This window comes from Piliocolobus tephrosceles, chromosome 9 (genome assembly GCF_002776525.5).
Source record: "Piliocolobus tephrosceles isolate RC106 chromosome 9, ASM277652v3, whole genome shotgun sequence".
NCBI lineage: Eukaryota > Metazoa > Chordata > Mammalia > Primates > Cercopithecidae > Piliocolobus > Piliocolobus tephrosceles.
The window spans coordinates 8669400-8687474 of NC_045442.1; the positions used below are offsets into that span (position 1 = coordinate 8669400).

An 18075-nucleotide genomic window follows, 5' to 3' on the forward strand; every position below is an offset into this window, starting at 1 on the left:
CGTTTATCAATTTGTTCCTTGTTCCTTTCTCCAGTTGTTGCCAGGACTCCTATCTGGCATTCTCCCATCTCATGCCCTTGTTTATTTCTCCGTCCTGGAGCCACTTCGGATGGGGCACTTCTGGAAGCCCAGCTAATGCCACAAGGGCAAGTTCCTTGTCACCCAGCTAGTCTCAAGTCTGTTGGCCCTGTAGTCTAGAAAAGCCGAAAGCTGAAAGAGCAGGGGAATGGTCACATTAATTGACTACATCTGAGACAACACTGGGAACATATCCTATTTTATTTTTCTTTAAAAAGTGGCAGGATTCCAAGACTTCCCTTCCAGTTTTCCACTGCTTGGCCTTCTATTGGAAGACAAGAGTTCTAAAATCTTGGCTGTTGGGCCTTTTTACATTCTTAAAACTTAAAACCAGCTGAATATATTTAATATTATAAAATTTCCATAAACACTCTGACAAAGACTGTGTATGTCAAGTTTCTGCCTAGAGGGCATTTTTCTTCTTGGAGTTGAAACTCTTGGGCATCGGGCGGTCATAATGAAGTGTTGATTTGACCTGAAGTGCCTCCGTGCCAATGTGGCTATATAGGGACGTGGAAAGAATGAGCTTTCGGAGTTGTTTTTTTTTTCCCTCCCTGAATAAAGGATAATTGTTTCCAAGCTAATTAATATGGTTTATTTATTACTAGGCAATAGTTGGTGGAATTGAATCTCAGGAAGGAATAATCCAGCAATGCTAAAGTGACAGCCTCTCGGTAAACCGTGTTCATTCCTGTCCAGTGTGTGTCAGACACTCAGCCCTTTGGTGGACATTGTCATTTTATTGTATTTTTTTCCCCCATGTGCCAACCAAACCAGGACTCCACGCTGCTTCCTGCCCAGTGAGCTTGGCCTTTCTCAGGGTGGGCTTGTCCTTAAAGGCTGACCAGGCGCATAATGACTATGGTGGGGTTTGGGGTGCCGCCCCAGGCAGCACTGGGTTGTGCTGTCATGGTAGCAGCCTGAGGTCCTTGTTAGAGGGCATGGGTCATACGTGTGCCCCACGGTGTGGGGCTCGGTGGCAGAGTCGAGAAGTGAGGAGAGGCGGCACCTCCCGCTGCCGTTTGCTCAGGGATGCCTGTCTTTGTGCCCAGCAGCCCCCGCAGGACGGCACATGACTTCTTCCTGCAGAGCCAGCTGGTGGCCACCCCAGTGCCATTCCCTCCCCCCGTTACGATTTGTTGCACCGCGCACCCTCACTGCAACCTGAAGATAATCGGGACAGAGGAGGGTTGGGAAGGCCAGGGAGCGGGATGTCGCCTTGTGGGAGAGCACAGGTGTGGCCCATGTTCACACACAGGTGGCCAGAGACCCCGCTGAGGGTGGCTGGGCGTGTGTGAACCAGGAGTCACTGTGGTATGCAGGAAAGGAGGCGGGCAACTGAGTGCCTGTCGCTGCTCATTCAGGGAGCCCATGGGTCCTCTGTGCTGCTTCTCATGGCCTCAAGTCAGTGGCCACCGTACTGCGTCATGCCGCCATAGGCAGGTCAGTTTTGGGGCAGAGCATTTGACTTCTTGATAAGCTTTTGCCTGAGGCCTTTCCTTGACCACTGCCCTTGAACTTGAAATTGTTGGGAGGATCTGCTATGGGATGTGTGGGGAAAGCCCCTGGCACCGCTTTCCATGCCATCCACTCAGGGACTGGGAGCCAGCTCCATGTCTTCATTGTGGTCCTACCATTGAGAGTCCTCTCTTTCTCACATACTGACTGATACCCTGAGGCAGTGCTGTGGTGCTCCAGGGAGTGTCAGGCTGGGAGAGGGGGCTTGCCCTGGGGTATCTGAGCTGTGCCTGGATGCCTCCCACGGGTGGGGGTGATCCCCAGGGCTGTGGCTTTAGCTCGGCTTCTGATTTACGACTTCTGATTTGGCTCGGCTTCTGTGGGTCCCACTTTTAACAGTCCCATGGTAAGTCACCCCTTCTGAAGGGGGCCGGGGTGCAGGGAGGAGGGGACCAGAATGTAAGGAGGAGGGGGCAGTGTGGGGAGGAAGGTGGGACGATTCCTGGAGTACCCGTGTGACAGGCCCATTTTGAGAAGGCCATCAGCATGGATGCCGAGGGAGTGTCTGTGAGGCAGAGGGAGTTCACTCATCCTTAAAGACACCTTGCTTCCAGAAACCCCAGGCCAGCCATAGGGCACCGTGCCCTGCACACTGCCTGTCCCTCCATGAGGCGTGGGTACAGGCCTTGGCCCCACAGTTTGCTTGGGACCGTGCTAGCACAGTCACTCCATGGTTTGGGCAACAATGGGGTAGGGGCTGAGTGCTGCCTTCGGGCCTGGAGTCGGTGGCCCCTCCTGAGTCCCTGGGGCAGGGACCAAGTTTCTGTTTTGCTCCTGTGCCTCTGGGGCTTGGCACAGTCCTGGTACTGAGTAGGTGCTCAGGGAATCCCTGTTGAAAGGATCCAGGAGTTTGAAGTCATAGTTGGTGTTGCATCGAGTCCAGAGAGGAAAGGGGTCCGTGAGGGAGCCTGGATGTTTGTGGTGGGCAGGGAGGTGGCGTGTAGGGGGCAAGACTGTAGACTACTTTGGCCTGCTACCGTGCCCTGTGCTTGGGAGGGAAGTGCAGAATTCTGGATGGTTCTTTACGCAATCCCTCTTTTCTGAGCACAGCCACACCACAGGAGGGCAGTGAGGCCGCCTTTCGAGGGGGGGAATGTCTGGGGTGTCTAACCATCAATGACCTGGTTAGGACTATTGGATTCTGGTGCTGCATGTCAACTGTTTATCTCACAAGTTAGGTAGAGATGAGTTTTTTAGAAGATGTGGATAACAGCTCAGCCTGGAGACATGTCTGGTGTTTGATGATGACACGCAGTTATTGAGTGCTTGCTGTATGCAGGCCTTGGGGCAAATCATCCACGGGTTCTCTCTTTCAAAGGACCTGACTACCTTTGAAGGTAGATGCCGTTACCTCTAAATCACAGGCAGGATACTGCTTCTTAGCCACTGATGCTGGCCTGTGGAACCTGGAATCGATTCTTGCTAACTCCTTGTTCTTTCCCTTGTCCCTTCCCAGAGCCCGTTACCTGTGGGAAACTTTGGATCGCCTAAGGGATGGTTTTGTGGACACATTCCGGTTATCTCTTTTTAGCAGTAAACATGAACGGTGCTTCCTGGAGTGTGAGGAACACAGCGTGCAGTGGTGCTCTGTGCAGCCAGACCCGTGGAAACCATGAGTCAGTTTCAGATAAGGCTTTCCAGGGTGCATGGGCCCCTTTAGGGTCGTTCTTTCTCCCCTAATCTGTGCTCACGGTGAGCTGCGGTTCTGCTCCCTGGCTGGTGAGACCCAGCCGCATGGTCAGCCTCAAGAGGAGGCAGCAGGAGGTGCCCCGCCTTGAAGCAGGGGTGATGCAGCCTCTGCCATCCACGGCGGGACAGTAGATGGACTTAGAAGCTCAGACAGCCGAAATGTGAGTTCGAGCAGAAAGCCTCAAGTCCTAACGAGAGCTGGCACATGTGAGCTTCAGATGGCAGAAATATCATTAGAAATCACTCTTGCAGAGGAAGCGTGGGTACGCGGGCACTTGGTTAGATGAATGCTGCTCACAGCAGGTGGCATGGTGGGGGCCAGGCTGGGTTGAGCTGCTTGTGTGGCCTCTGTTATCTGTGCATTTGGGTGGGTGGGTGGGTGGGCACCCCTTCTGTGCCATGCAGAGTACAGAAACTGTTCTGAAAGAACACCATTAGTTCAAGTGAAGGCAGGCCCAGTCCTCCTGGAAGGAGCCACGCCAGAGTTTCTTGGGCCGCCATCAAGACCTTTTTAGGGCTCATCGAAGGCTTCTAAAGGTTCTAGTCTCATTGAGTTTCTAAGAAAAGGATTTATTCACTACAGACCTAAAACGTAATTTTTGCATGCCTGACTTAGTATAAGAACAAAAAACCCAAGCGTGGCGGGGGACGGGGGTCCTGTCTAGGTATGGCAGCCTTAGTTGTGAGCTTTCTGTATGTGGAAAGTGCAGGAACTAGTTGACCACAGTCTGGCTGGGACCCCCACCGCCAAATCCGTCTCTGGGTGCTGCGGTTCTCTTCTGGGATGTGTGAGAGTACACACCCCCCTGTCATCAGCTACGGGCAGATCGCATTTGCCAAGGGATGTTTAGTAAGTTCACACAGGTTGATGATACAGGCCAAAAATAGGACCCTTCTCTCTGGCCCGAAGCAGCCAAGGGAACTTGGAGGGGGTGAGTGTGCTGACCGGCAGTTACACGCCGAGGCCGCTTCAGCTCTTGCGGTTGCTGGTTCAGAAGCAGTGGTGATTTTAATCGGCTAAGTCATTTCTGCGTCTCGTTGTATACTCCTGGAAGTTCTTAGAGAAATCCTGCCAAGAAAATATCCCCTGGTGAATCCTCGGGGCGCTAGTCCACGCCGCACTGTCAGCAAGTATCTGCTGAAACAAGTATTTTTGAATTTTTAGCTTTTCTGTAGCTCCAGTCTCTTTCAAGTACTTCTTTTGACCTTCAAGTAACAACGGGCACTTGCTTTAAAGATTCTGACAGTCTTCCAAGCCTTTTAACATTCTTATTCCGCTAAATAAGCTGTCGTCGTTCACTGGGACAGGCAGTCCTGGCTTGAAATTCCATGAAACGTCACCTCCTCTGTGAAGCCTTCTACAAGACAGAGTTGTCTATTTCCTGCTTAATTTTACTATGAAATATCTCAAATTAGAACCTGTACCCACCACCAAGATTAGGTAGATGTTCACATGTTGCAACGTTTGTCTTCAGACGTTGTTCAAAAACAAGTAATTGTTTTTTTGTCATTGTTAAGGCGTACCTCCCCAGTTCCTTTTCCTTCCCGCCTTCCTTTCCAAAAGGGACTACTTCCTGAAAATACAGTCCTTTATATTTTTGAAATTCTGCGTAAACCGTTTGAAATGGAAAGAGAAAGTCTGTGACATACTAAGACAAGCAACACTAACCAGGAGTATAAATTCTCTTTTGCAGTTAATTAAATATTTGATTCTCTACAATGTTTGAAAGATGTATAAAATGTGATTAAGTAAAAGGCATTTAACTTTTAGAGACTTGGAGATGGGCAAGGTATGTAGTAGCCTGGCAGCCAGAGTAGGGAAGATGTTAAAGAAGATAACCTGTGAGATGGGTTTTGAAGAGTGGATAGAAGTTTGCCAGGCAAGTTCTGCCACCTCAAAAGAATGGTTCCTTGGCTGTTAGATGCTTGTGTCATTATAGGCTTGGGATTACTGAGAAGCTATGCTTGTCCTTCCGTTCCTAACGCTTCTGAGGCTGGAATGTCTATGTCTCCCATCTACTTCCTTAGGACGTGTGGGTTACAGGGTGGTGTGGGGGTACATTTGGGAGTGAATTACTACTTGACCTTGGGTACGTGATAACTTTGACTATAGAGTCTATGCTTTTCCTGAGTACTTCTTCAGAATCCTTCCTGCTTGGTTCTAGGTGTGAGGCAGGAGCTGGCTGGCAGAGGACTCGTTCAATTCAGTGGAAAGAGCACAGGAGGGTGGTTTTCTTTTGAATGGAAACCATGAGTGTAGCGGTTCTTCTTTATGACTTGCTACGTAATCATGCAGGAGAATGCCTGTCATGGGATTGGATCCTAGGAGATTAATCCCATTGCTAATTAAAAGCCCCATTAAAAGAGGGGAAATTCTTTTAGGAATCTACAGCTTCCTAAGATTTGAATGGTTTAAAAAGTAGAATGTTGGCTGGGCATGGTGGCTCACGCCTGTAATCCCAGCACTTTGGGAGACCAAGGCAGGCAGATCACGAGGTCAGAAGTTCGATACCAGCCTGGCCAACATGGTGAAACCTCGTCTATACTAAAAATACAAAAATTATCCAGGCATGGTGGTGCGTGCCTATAATCCCAGTTACTCAGGAGTCTGGGGCGGGAGAATCCCTTGGACCCGGGAGGCAGACCGTGCCGTTGCACTCCAGCCTGGGTGACAGAGTGAGACTCCGTCTCAAAAAAAAAAAAGGTAGAATGCTGGCTGAGCATGGTGGCTCATGCCTGTAATCCCAGCACTTTGGGAGGCCCAGACTAGTGGATCACTTGAGGTCAGAAGGTCAAGACCAGCCTGACCAACGTGTTAAAACCTCATCTCTACTAAAAATACAAAACTTAGCCAGGTGTGATGGCAGGCGCCTGTAGTCCCAGCTACTCAGGAGGCTGAGGCAGGAGAATTGCTTGAACTCGGGAGGCGGAGCTTGCAGTGAGCCGAGATCGTGCCACTGCACTCCAGCCTGGGTGACAGAGTGAAACTCCATCTCAAAAAAAAAGAAGTCAGATGCAGCTGGGAATGTGGTTCGTGCCTTTTTGTATATTAACATTTGAAACTTGGTTGTAAGGTGGGGTTGGCAATGTCAGGCCTGGCTGCAGCTGCTCATATCTGTAGAGTGTGCCTCTCCCCTCCCTCATGGGGCTTGAGCAAGACTACCTTCATACATGGGCTCTCCAGTTACATAGCAACTCCAGTGTTAAATTCCATCTTTTCTTCCCGGAAAAGCCGTAGAAAGGACACCTGGACATGCCTGCTGCACAGGTGTCTGCCTTTCCCATCAGCCACAGAAGGAGGAACTTTGCTCCCTGCCCTCCTCACAGCTGTGTGTGCATAGGAAGTGATTCGGACGATGTGGGTCCCACCCTATATTCCTTCTCTGTTCCATGTAGAGCAAAATAAATGGGAGTGCTGTTGAATGCATCACCTCGGTTCATATTGCATTTGCCAAGAAAGTGCAATTTTATTGAACATTAGGATTGAATTCTTAACTGAGTAATCAATTTCAGAAGTAAGTTAAAATGCCTTCTATTAATGGACGACTGCAACCGTTAATCAGAGTTACAGTAGATTAACAGTTGTCAGCATTTATGCTAATAGCACTTATAAACCGTGGGCTCATGAATTGCACTTTATAATTCCATATTTCTCAAAACAGTTGGTAATACTTTTTGCTTGAAGGTATTGATTCTTTTGTCCCTTTGCTTGCTACTTGGAGATGTAGAGAAAGCTAAATGACATTTTCATGGCGACGACACAGTATCACCTGCTTTTGCACACTTGGCTTTGTGTCAAAATAGATGGAAAGGGTTCATTTGTTCTGGTGCTCCACTGTTTAATTTGATCTAGTGTGTGACTAAAGCAAGACAAATAGTATTTTTAATGAAACCATTTAATAACCTCTGGTAGCTTAGAGTCGAAGGCATTGGAAAAATGCAATTAAAGGATGCCTAGATGTAAACAAACAAACAAACAGAATCACTGCTTCAACCTCACTGACTCCGTTCATTTTGCTTTCAGGGTTTCATCACCTTAAATGGTTTTGAACCAATGAAGCTGTATTCCCTTAAAAAGACGGACAGCCCATCGTGTGAACTATAGAGTTTGTGGACAGACTTATATTGGTGAGTTATTGTGAAATATCTCCAGGTAAAAGTTCAGTTTTCGAGACTCCCCTTTGCAATGTGTTTTCAATTAGTTGATGAGTATGGATTGCTTGCAGCCTCTGGCTGTTTCATTGGGATGTCTAATCGCGGGATCATATTGATTGTCTTTCAATTAATTGCACCTGGTATTTTCATTTATCAAAAGCAAAATACATGTAATTAACTCTGAAGCAATATAGTTCAGTGTAAAGTCATTTTTGCTGCTGCTGCTGCTGCTATAAAGATAAGTCAACGGAAATTATACGACAAGGAAACTCAAGTCAGGATGGAAATAGTGTTAGGATTTCTCGATGTTATTAATTAAAAAGAATAAAAATGAATTAGAGAAACCATCTCATGACACCCCACGTCCGTCATAAGTGATAGATGGATGTCTTTAGGAAGAAGGCGGCTTGTGGATGCCGGCACCTCTTCAGTCAGCTTAGACTTTTAGTGTTACCAGCCTCTAGGATATCTGGAACATACCATGATTTTTCTAGGGGAGTAGATTGGGAATGTGGATGCAGGCTGAGATGAGCGTTCAATCCCGACCGCACTCGTATTGATTGATGGAGGTCAATCCTGCACCCGTAGCAGGGTTTTGGGATTCTGACTTTCATTTCGGCATGCCTTTAGCCATTTTTCACAAAACCTGGATCTTACTTAAAGTCTCAAAATGGCAACTGCTCTGATGGAATTGATTTTAATCTTGCTTTTTTAAAAAAACGTTTTCTCCGTGAGGTAACAACGTCATTCAAAAGCAAGGGAAACCGCTAGCCAATTGATAGTGTCCTGTCTCTCTCACCTGTCACACTCCTAGCAGAGCCTTGAGGGGACTAGCTTTGATTCCCAGAAAGGTTTAGGTTTGTGACTGGGCCCTCAGGCCCGGCTTCCTGGGTTGCTGGAGGCGGTTAGAGACTTGGAGCCCAGGGGCACACATGGGCGACCACCTGAGGGGGGCAAGCTGAATCTCTGCCTGAACCCAGGCAGCACTGTGGGTTGTAGGATCAGGAAGGGGTCTCTGTGTGTCCCTTCCTTTTCTCCATAAAGTAGAGCTAGCTGGGGAAACTGAGGTAGCTGACCCAGACCTAGACCTGCAAAGATTGCTTACCAGCTTGGTGACTGAGCACGTGGCCTCTGCTGGCACTTGGAAGCCTTATCTGTGAATTGAACAGGGGTATTGGGCTGGTACGCAGAACCCTCCCCACCCTTTAAACTTGAATTTGATACAGAAATTCAGAACCCTTTCCTGGGAGTGCTCTGACAGGGCTCGCTAAGGGCCAAAGGCCATAGCAGAGCATGAAGCTCAAGTTATGTATGAGAGGGGGCTGCTGAGTCATCTTCCAACGGTTAAGGCTCTTAGCATTGAGGAGGATGAGGAACTGAAAGTATGATGGAATGTTCTTTGGTGGAAACCTGAGGGAAGTCAGGACCGCCATTCGCAACCTTATTCAGTTCAGCCTTTCAGGACCAACATTGCTTGCTTTTCTGGCTCTCACTCTCTCAGAGAGACCTGTGTGCCAGAACCTGCCCAGGATACTCAGGCAGAGACAAAGTCATCTTGGGCCTGGGGTTGGCAGAGATACTTCCAGTGTTGGCTGCTGAGTCCGAAGATGTTTTCAGTGGTTGGGTCATGGTGATGTCTCCAGTTGGACACCATGGAAGTGGCCATGTCAGACCTCCACGCCCTTTCACCCAGACAGGTACCAGGCCCTGCCTGCCTGGGAGTGTCTCCACTGGATGGACCATCAGTATGTTTCATAGATGCTCATTTCGGTGTTGGAAATCATCTTCCCTAAACAGAAGGATGCAGGAACTTGGTGTATAAGAATGAAGTAGACTTTTTAAATATCAAAAATGGTTGAATGAGGGCATTTTCATTTGACTCAGTCTAATAACCAGAGCCACTCTGGGATCCCGTTTAGCAGTGATCTCCGTCTCAGACAGATGAGTTAACATTCTCCAAATGCATCCAGAACCAGAATGAAATTATGACATGCTTCCTGTTAACAAATGTTTCCTGAGTGCTGAGCAGACTCAAGACACTTACCCTTATGTGGGGTTCCCACCGTTCCTGTATTTTTGGCATCCTTCTGGGTAAGAGTTTTTTATAGCACTTTGGAAGAGCTTAAGAGACTTGGTGTGGTACTGGAGCTGCCCGTCACTGGACCGTAGTCACTGTGTTGTGCTGACGGCTCGTGGTGTCCACGACCCACGCACACACACTGAGTGTGGCCCCATTGGCCCACCTGCCCCCACAGAACCAGGAGAAAACTTCTCCCCTGACCATTTGCAGATACTCTTATGGTGGAATTCTCACATGGCTCCAGAGGGCGTGTGTTTGCTCTCAGACCCTTTCTGCTCTGTGGAACGTCACCATGCCCAGGGAGTTGTATCCAGCTCTGCCTGCTGTCTACATGCAGCAACACAAGGAGGCCATGTGGGATTGTAACCAAAGTAAGGAACACATAGGGATTTCAACCAGAGCCCACCTGTTGAGATCCCTGGTGTAGACACATCTTTTAAAATGTGAGCAGAGGAGAAGGAGGTAGATGAAAAGCATGTGACGCCGTCAGAGGTAATGGCAAATCCGTGATGCACTAGAGCCATTTATACATTGTTTTTGCCCTCTTAGTATTTTCTTTAGCATGTCCTAATTTAAAAAGCATCCCATTCCTGTTGTGCTAGACTTAATATTTTGGTTTATGGCCATCTTTTTTAGTAACTTGACATCACATACTTAGCCTTCTCCTAACAAGAGGCTCGTTTTCTCAGTAATGAATAGTGATGTGCTAAATTTAGATCTGATGCATGTTCTGCTTTTACTATCTGTTCTCTATGTTGCTACTTGTCAGAATGAAAGCTCAGCATGTCAGATGGCTTTGCTGGCTTCTCCTGGAAAAAGGCTTCATTCTTCATCACTTCAGTTGGGTCATGGTTTTTTAGTACCATTTTGTTATTAAGCATTAATATTTGCAGCAGTACCCAATTATATTTTTTAACAAAAGTATCGCAGAAAAAGTGTTTTTGGTTAAATGTTCATAAATGAGTGGGAATGCAAATCAAATCCCTTAACTTATATTATGTAAAATGGTGATAGAATAATTGCAGCTGTGGTTTTGCAAAGATAAGACTGTTTCCGGCTGCCATGCATGCTGTATTGTGTATTTTGATGAATCTCCAGGATGATGTAGAAGCTTGGCCTGCCTACCAGGGCCTCTGGGAAAGACAGTCTGGGGTGATACGGTGCTGGAAACTCCGTGTGATTGGTTGTGGAAGAGGGGTTTGCCTTGATCTGCTGTGGGAAACCAGGCTGGTTGACCATCTGAGTTGTGGCTGTAGCAGGCCACCTAGGTGAGGTCATCTTCCTGATCACTGGGCCTCTAGCCTGCTTCTGGCAGGACAGATATCTTTTTTTCCATGAAAAACAGAAGGAAAGTATTGAATTACTGTGGAAACACATACCTAAACCTTGGGGTCCGATTGTCAATGACTGTAAAGTGGCGGGGGTGTTGGGCCACGGCCATTCTGCCACTCTGGTCCCAGTGTGTGGCCCCCAGGGTCCTTCGGGCCCTTGGCCTCCTGAGCTCCTGGTCTGCATGCATCCATGGGGCCTTTGCTAGGGCCATGTGTTCCTGCTCCAGTGTTTGGGCTGGGAGCAAGACTGCCAACATCGGAAACCACAAACCAGAGGAAGATCCACAGGGCCTTTCATCTCTGGGTTTCTCTAGACGAGAAACAGCCAAGAGGCTGAGATGGGGCGGTGGAGAAGATGCCAGTGAAGCTTTAGCCAGCCTTCAGAGTACGGGAGGAGGAGCCCCCACCGAAGCTCTTGGTTCTTGCTTGGCTTTTATTCCTGTGCCTTCTGGACTGGAGCTGTGCTTCGGAATCCCAGCCTCCCTCCACCCGCCAGGGACAAATGGGAGGCATTGATTCAGCCTTTGTTCTTTTCTCCTGAGCATCTCAACAACCTAGTGTGGCCTCCCAAGTAGGGATGGAGAGATCACCCCGTCCATTCCCCTTCTTTTTGTTTTAGTGTCTACATGGGTCCAGGGTCACACAGGAGTCATGCCCTCCATCCTCCTGGTACGTTTGGCTTTCTGCTGTTACTGTTGTTTTCTGCCTCCTGTACCACCCTGGCTGCTGGTTCTCATCAGAGTGGATTTGCAAAGTAGGGAGGAAGAGACGAGGCAGAAGGCCCGAATTTTCCGTCTGTCACCCATGTGTCAGGACTCTGTGGCCGGCCTGAGTGGGTCCCTGCTGAGTTGTTCCTTCACTGGAGGGTACCTCCGAGCAGGGCCTCTGCAGGGTGGTGGGCACACTTGCCTCTCACTCCTGGAGGGACCAGGAGTCTCTGTTGCCACTGAGTGACATTATGCTGGGAAATGAAGGCATGGTGTCCACTTCTCTTTCCATGATCCTCATACCCTTGGCAAGACCCCCGTTTTGTTAGTGAAGAACTTGACGCTCAGATCCACCTGCCAGCACGTGTAGCCTTAGGTAGACCCGGTATTCAGCCACTGATGAAGCAACCCCGAACTCAGGCCACCCTGCGTCCCTTGCTGGCGGGAGCCTCTCTGGAAACACTGCGGCAGTGAGCCTGGCTTCCCAAATACTGTGTGGTCCCTTTATAGTGAAGATGACTTCCTGGGTCTTTGTTCCTGGAAGGTTTCTGAGGCTTGTCATGGTCCCATCCCACCCCGGGGTGTGGGAGGAAAAGCACTTGGTCCATGTGAAGTGGGGCTACACATGGGGCTGCATCTTGCCCCTAAGGGTGTGACAGTGTGCAGAGAATGGGCCTCTGCTGCCCCTCAACAGCCAGCCCTGGTGGAGACCCCCCTGTGTCCCAGACAGACCTGGCCACTGGGATGGCAGCCCTATTGTGTGGGACAGCCAGGGACATGGGTCAGCGGCTGATTTCTCTGAGGTTTGGAGCGCGTGTTCGTTAAAGGCAGGAAGCGTGGGAAGGAATGGATGGAGCCACGCGGCAGGGCCAGAGCCTCGCTTGTGGAAGGGAGAGGTGGTATATTCTGTTTACTGTCAAGTTTCAGGCTGGGGCGTAGATGCCGATGTGTAAATGAGTAGGCAGGGAAGTGAGCTTTCTCTTATTAAAATGTTGGCTTGCTAATCAAGTGTTCCTGGGTGTGATTAGTGGCAGAGGAAAAGGTTATTTCTTTCTGTAAATATTTTTGCTTAACATTTATGTGTTACCATTGCTGATTTTATTAATACTCTTAGACTGCATTAGACCAATAGTTTTTTTTTTTTTTTAAACATGGTCTTGGTTTTAAGCAGTTTCAGTTGGTCTTTATGGAAGGCCACACACCATCTCACTAAAGCTTGAGGGATCTGCCCAGGTTCAAGTGTAAAGGGGCATTACTTTCAACTTACAGCAGCTCCCCCAGCTACAAATGCTGATGAAATAGCTCAGAAGCACAAGAGCCTGGTTACTTTCAGTAATTTTAGGATTTAATATCTGGATCTCAATTTTGACCATTGTTGAAGAAGCAGAAAATTGGATGCATTTTCTAAAGTAATGATTTAGGCCGAGGAGGGCAGATCACTTGAGCCCTGGAGTTCGAGACTAGCCTGGGCAGCATAGTGAGACCCCATCTCTAAAAAAAATTTTTTTTAAAAATCAGCCAGGTGATGATGTGTGTCTGTGGTCCCAGCTACTCTGGAACCTGAGGTGGGAGGATTGTATGAGCCTGGGAGGTCAAGGCTGCAGTGAGCCATGATTGCACCACTGCACTCAGCCTTGGGTGACAGAGGGAGACCCCATCTCCAGAAAAATGTTTTAAAAAATCAGCCAGGTGGCAGTGCCTGCCTATGCCTGGGTGGGCTGATTGTGTGAGCCTGGGAGCTCATGTCTGCAGTACACTGTGATCATGTCCCTCTACTTAGCCTGGGTGACAGAGGCAGACCCTGTCTCCAATAGATTAATAAATAAATAAAAGTAACGATTTAGGAAACGACTGAGAATTCCCATGACCCTTGTGTCCTCGGGCCTGGTGTTTTCACAGGGGCGGGGGCGGCAGGAGGGGAGAAAGAAGGATGTGCTGCCTGTGGCTTTCTTCTTCCCAGGCATTCATTTAACACCAGCCGAACACATTTGCTTTATTGATTGGTTGATTCATTTATTTTTGGCAAACTTGGCAACTTTCACCTGGCCCCATGCTGTTAAAAATAAAGTCTTCTTGGTCGACTGAATGCTTTTGCAATTCATTCGTTCCACGTAGCAATTAAGATGATTCCCCTAGCCTGGTACCAGTTAAGGATAAATAGGAGGTTTTCAAAGAAAATGCTGCGTAATTCATTGGCGTTTGTGTGTGGGCACACGGATAATACATGCGAGTAGCTTCTGTGAGTGGACTCCTGTGTAAGGAGGTAAAATGGAACGTTTTTCTGCCCTTATCCTGAGAAGCAGCCTGAACAGTGACATTTATACATATTTCATAGTGTGGTTTCTTCAGGCACGCGGAGCAAACAAATCCATTTCTCAGCAGTATACTATTTAAAAGAAACAGCAGCAACCTGTGGGGAAGTTGCAGAAGCTGTTAAAATTAATTATATATGGCAAAAAGATAGAACATTAGGGGGAAATGTTAATGTGGGAGGATGAAAAAACACAGCCGTGGATGAGCAGCAGTTCAGAGCATCTGATGACAGTGTTTAATTTCCGTTTTTTTAATAAATGTATACTGACGAACAGCAATGGCGCCCTCACAGGGTCCTCCCGTTCCGTCCTTTCTCCAGTCCTCTGGGATCGAATGTCCCCGTGAGCATCCAGTCAGCTCCACGTGGTGTGAGCCTTGATTTCTGGGAATGGTCCTGTGCTGTCTTTTAATGGGGATTTGTGGAAAACGAGAATTGGTGGTGAAGGTATTGAATTCCTGAGCCTTGTAATGCAACACCTTTCCTGTGGTCACCTTCCCTCTTCCGGTTCAGCTATACATTGTTTAACTCAAAGGAAACCTTTGTTGTCCTGGGCAGGATGTAACCTGCAACTCCTTGAAAAATTCAGCTTGGGCGATCAGTTTCCTCAGGGATGTAGGGGGAGAGGCTCTTCTGTGGGGGTGGGAGGGTGCTTACAGGAGGGTCCCGGAGCTGTGGGGCTGGCTGCCTCTTTCCTGGGGGAAGCTCGCCTCTTTCCCGGACCCTGCAGGTTTGCAGGATACCCCTTGGTTCAGCTGGTCACGGCAAGTGAGTCCTCACTATCACCTGCTTCCACGGTGGTGGGATGCCTAGGGGGCATGGGTGAGGCCTGTGTCCTGGGAGACCTTGACTCCAGCTGCTCTAAACCACTTTGTCTCTTCTGCATGTCTCAGCGTCAGTACCTCCTGGGGTTGGCTTTCCTGTGGGCATTTGGGCTCCCTTTGCCTGGGCGGCCTGTTGTCTGGTGGGAGCCTTCAGTCCTTCTTAGTACAGCAGCCAAGGGTGTCTCTTCTGACTTCCTGAGCCTTCTGACTCCTGCATCGGGGAAGTTAAAAAGTGTTGTAGATGGACTTGAACTAAGGGGCAGGACTCTGACTACGAACATAGAACCATCCGGAGTGATTTCTGCAGCTCCCTGAGGCAGATCTACCTCCTTGAGCTCGTCATCCCCTTAATTCTGTGTGTGGCCTGCATATTGTAGATGCCCCCAAAGTAATTTTTTGAATGAGTGAATCCAGGCTGCAGTGGGGCCGGGTGGGTGTGGAGTGGGCTGGGCCCATGTAGGAGCGCATCCCAGCAGCTGTCTGGAAGACTGGGTTAGTTCTGTGTTAGCTGGGAGTGTTTTCTGCAGACGGAAGGCAACCCAGCATGTTATACTACCTGTTCAGGGGAGGTGTGCGTGTTCTGAGATAATCAAGCCATGTTCTTGAGCTTTCCACCGCAGGGAAGTGATGTCATGCCCCCGCCTCTCCTTCGTGCAAGTAGGGCGGGGAGTCTAAACCCATACAGGTAGGGTGCGGGGACCCAGCTGTACTCTCCCGCCACCTGTGGGTGCCGCACTTGCGGCGGCCTCGTAGGTGAGGGATTACATAGTTCAGCCAACCTGACTACATCCAAGTTGGGATGATGAGGACAGCAAGAAGGCCCACTGGCTCTGCGAGTCCTGTAGGCCTGGGTCCCTCGATACAAAGCTCAGATGGCTTCTGTATGAAATTCCTTCAAGGACCCAGCATGGTGGCTGCTGCTTTGCCCACCTTCAGAGGCCTGGAAGCTGGTGTTGGCTGCGTGTGTAACTGACGGCCCCAATCCCACATTTGTTAAAAACCTTCATTTTCTTGGCCTTTCATAATTCAATTGAAACTCACTGCCACTCCCTCATTACAGCAGACGATGACCTCTAAACCATGACACAGGACTGCAGCTTCCTCTGGGAAGGAGGACTCATGTTGATGTGTGCTCCGATCCCCACCCCCGCCAACCCTGGGCTGAAGTGGCAGCACCACAGAGGCCTGCTGAAGGCCGGAAAGCCTGCTCTGCCTGCGTGTTTAAACGGAGCAGATTGATGCAGAGTTAGACTTGGCTGAGAAGCAACTCAGCTCTTTAGCATGGAATTGCATCATAACAGTCACTCCCTCCAGCAGTGACTCTGGCACTTCCTCCTGGTGTTTGCAAGGGGAAGGTAATGATTCTAATTGCACAGGACTTGGTCCTGGCCTTGGTGATGGCAGGAGGGCAGGGTCCTCATGGCATGACCAAAAAATGCTTGCAACTTGACTTTGTCTTCTGATGGTGTTGACCTTGGGCAAACTATGCCCCTCTGAGCCTAGTGCCTCAGTTTCCCCCTTTCAAATGCAGCAGATAGTAGGGCTTAATCTCAGAGTTGTGGGGATTCAATGAAACAGTATTGAACAGGGCTTAACAGGTACCTTGTACACGTTAAGAGCTTAGTCAAGAATGACTGCTGAATGACTGCTGAGTCAAGAATGACAATCTGAGTGTGGAATGACATAATGGGGACTGAGGGGGGGTGTTGATGAGAGGCGACTTGGTGGGTACAATGTGCATTGCTTCAGCGATCGAGGCACTGAAGGCCCTGACTTCGCCACAATGCAATGTATGGATGTAGAAAATTGCACTTGTACCCCATGAATATATGTACACACACAAAAATGATGGCTGCAGCAGCACCAGTAAATGTGGACAGCCAAAGGCTTAGCGTGTGGAAGATGCCCTGCTTGCCTGGCTGGGCTGGAGGACGAGGGTAGTACAGGTTGCATCTCTCCAAACCAGCACCTGTGGTCTGTGTTGCAGTGAACATTTAGATGCAACGAACGGAACTCAAAACTGTCCTGCTCATGAGAGGTCTGCTGTGTCCCTGAAGGTTCTGTCTTCCTCCTGGCACTTGGGATGTGGGATGCTCACTCCTTGCCCATCGACCTGGTAGTAATGGCTTTCTATCAAGCAGTGAAAGGTTTGGGGTTTCCCTGAAGCCCTTCCCAAATGTCATGCATTGGGGTTTTAGTTGTGAGGGTGTGCTGATCCCAGCCGCAGCCAAGGCGAGGTGCTGGCACCATGCTACTGCACCTGCTCCTATGCCCGCCGGGACATCTGTTTCGTAATGTACATCCTTCCTTGGGAATATGTCTCTACTCCTTGAAATAGCTTGAGGTCTCTGCAATTTGCCTGAACATTAAGTGTGACCAAAGAGCCTGAGGCCAGCCATGGAGAGGACGAAGACATGACGCTTTCTCTCGAGAACTACACTGGGAGAGGCCGGGAACACGGCCACTTCACATGAAAGGCAGTTAGATTCAGGTCACTGGGTCTGGACTCCTGCATTTTATGGCAAAGTCTAAAAATGCAGATTTGTAACAACCAATGTTAATGAATTCAGACTGTTTGAATTTCACACTGAATAATGGCTGAATTATCAGAACCCACAGCTTATAAGATCCCTGGATCGTGTAATCTTTTCTCAAGATTAAATTGATAGAATGATGTAATATCATGTTACTTTTATTAAAAGTTCTGGCCATAAAAGAGAAACACCTGTTAGGATGGAAGAATTTAGTAAAAATAGTAGGAACAAGATAATTTGGAATATGTCATATATTCAGGAAGTTTCAAAATTCTTCATCTCATTTAAAATGCAGTATTGTGCCCATAGATACTGAATGCGATACCTTTGTACCTGAGGGCTTCCTCTTACCTATGCTAAAGATTTTCTATTTAAATGCGGATTTTGATTTGCAATCTAGGAAGAGGATTCTGGAAGAATGGGAAGAAGGACAAGTCTGCATCTATTAGCTGAATTTTAGTTTTATTTTATTCGTGTTTTTCCTCTCATCCTTATCTCCTCCAGCCCTTCCTTCCAAGCATACAAGTAAAGACACGCTTAGAATTTCAGTACATAAGAATGTTGTTATACCTTCTTTTATTTTTGTTTAAAAGTTAAATTTAGGCCGGGCGCGGTGGCTCAAGCCTGTAATCCCAGCACTTTGGGAGGCCGAGACGGGCGGATCACGAGGTCAGGAGATCGAGACCATCCTGGCTAACACGGTGAAACCCCGTCTCTACTAAAAAATACAAAAAAACTAGCCGGGCGAGGTGGCGGGCGCCTGTAGTCCCAGCTACTGAGAGGCTGAGGCAGGAGAATGGCGTGAACCCCAGAGGCGGAGCTTGCGGTGAGCTGAGATCCGGCCACTG

The 18075-nt window shown here is 48.6% G+C and overlaps 1 protein-coding gene across 6 annotated transcripts in view; it reads left to right on the top strand.

The window, feature by feature from the left end:
* CTBP2 (C-terminal binding protein 2) overlaps positions 1-18075 on the top strand; it is a 172692-nt gene that overhangs the window by 42168 nt on the left and 112449 nt on the right. For 5 of the 6 annotated variants that reach the window (XM_026456532.1, XM_023224410.3, XM_023224412.3 and 2 more), the window contains exon 2: positions 7310-7413. The exons of the other annotated variant lie outside the window; for it this stretch is intronic. The gene's annotated coding sequence lies outside the window, so the exon portion shown is untranslated. The remainder of the gene's footprint in view (positions 1-7309; positions 7414-18075) is intronic. 6 annotated transcript variants of the gene reach the window in all.